Source organism: Arachis duranensis, chromosome 9 (assembly GCF_000817695.3).
Source record: "Arachis duranensis cultivar V14167 chromosome 9, aradu.V14167.gnm2.J7QH, whole genome shotgun sequence".
In the NCBI taxonomy this organism is placed as follows: domain Eukaryota; kingdom Viridiplantae; phylum Streptophyta; class Magnoliopsida; order Fabales; family Fabaceae; genus Arachis; species Arachis duranensis.
In genome coordinates, this window is record NC_029780.3 from 742,816 (window position 1) to 743,617 (window position 802).

The 802-nt window shown below is 24.9% G+C and overlaps 1 protein-coding gene across 1 annotated transcript in view; it reads left to right on the forward strand.

Moving 5' to 3' along the window:
* LOC107463817 (aquaporin NIP6-1) overlaps positions 1-802 on the forward strand; it is a 4,322-nt gene that overhangs the window by 2,725 nt on the left and 795 nt on the right. The gene's annotated exons all lie outside the window — the stretch shown is intronic.

An 802-nucleotide genomic window follows, 5' to 3' on the forward strand; every position in this document is an offset into this window, starting at 1 on the left:
GAGAAGGATAATTTTTTTTGTTATTTTTTAATCATAATAATAAGGGCATGCATGCATGACTCACTAGCTAGGAGGTAGGAACAACAATAAGTTTGATCATACATTATTGTCCTTGTTGTGTACATGAACAATTACATAGACAGATTGATTAATTCTTTTAGGAAAACTTCTATCTCAAAAAAAATATTATTAATTATTATTGTTGATATATAGTGGATATGTAGAGCTTTCAAATGTCAATTCAATTAATAACTAATTCTTAATTAGAACATGCAAATTTAAATAAATTCTGAAAATTGTTGTATATTTTTTGTGGTGAGCAATAATTTCGTAGCGCATACATGCATGTTGGGGTATGGACCTTATTATGGTTATACCAAAGTAACTTTGTTCTTCAAGATCGACTTGAATAAATTCTTTATAGGAGGGCTATATAATTTTCATGTCTCAATATATATGGTCCCCATTATAATAATAATAATAATAATAATAATAATAATAATAATAATAATAATAAAGGGTATACGTTGAGATAAGAAGGAAAAATATGCTTTCATAAATTTTGAAAATGAAAGACATGCTCTTTCTATTATTCATTCCTTCACGTTATTGATATTCTCACCATATATGGTCTTGGTTTAGAAGAATTTTTGATGGATTGATTAATATATATATATATATATATGTCCTACTAGACCAATCTGTAATCACAAATAATTGCACAAATGTCTGAATAAAAATAAATAAATAAATAAAAAGATAGACTAAAAAAAATACTAAATACTTATAGTTATGGTTGTAT